Raw genomic sequence first — 492 nt, forward strand, 5'->3', positions numbered from 1 at the left:
TGGTGGCTTAAGTCACCAATAGTGATCATACAGTACCAGGCAACAAAGAATATTCATTTAATAAGAAAAAGTGTTATCTAAATAAAACTCTTATATACATCTCTGTTGAGGTTTCTTTTGCTGCTTTGCTTTCAAATACAGGTTACGTTCTGGGTCTGTTAAAGTAGCCACAAACCAATGGATCAAGAAACCTCCCCTGTTGTTGCATATTGTGTTTTCTTTCACTGTGTGCTGAGGGAGACGAGGAGAGAGCACTAAGTCACAAAAGAAAAGAGGAAGCAGCAAAGCAAAGTAAAAGTGCAGGAACGCAAAAGGGGAAGAGAAACATGAGGAATTAGCATTCTGATGAGTTTTCCAGTGTCAATGCAATAATGACATTATTATCTCCCTGCACAGCTGCTGCCTGTCCCATTAATTCAGGTGAGAAATAAACCTGATGGAGAAAGAGGAAGTAGTGAGAGATGAAAGAAGAGATTAGAGTTTTGCTGTTCA

Source organism: Morone saxatilis, unplaced genomic scaffold, assembly GCF_004916995.1.
Source record: "Morone saxatilis isolate NCDOM2014 unplaced genomic scaffold, NCSU_SB_2.0 Contig5, whole genome shotgun sequence".
Lineage (NCBI taxonomy): Eukaryota > Metazoa > Chordata > Actinopteri > Moronidae > Morone > Morone saxatilis.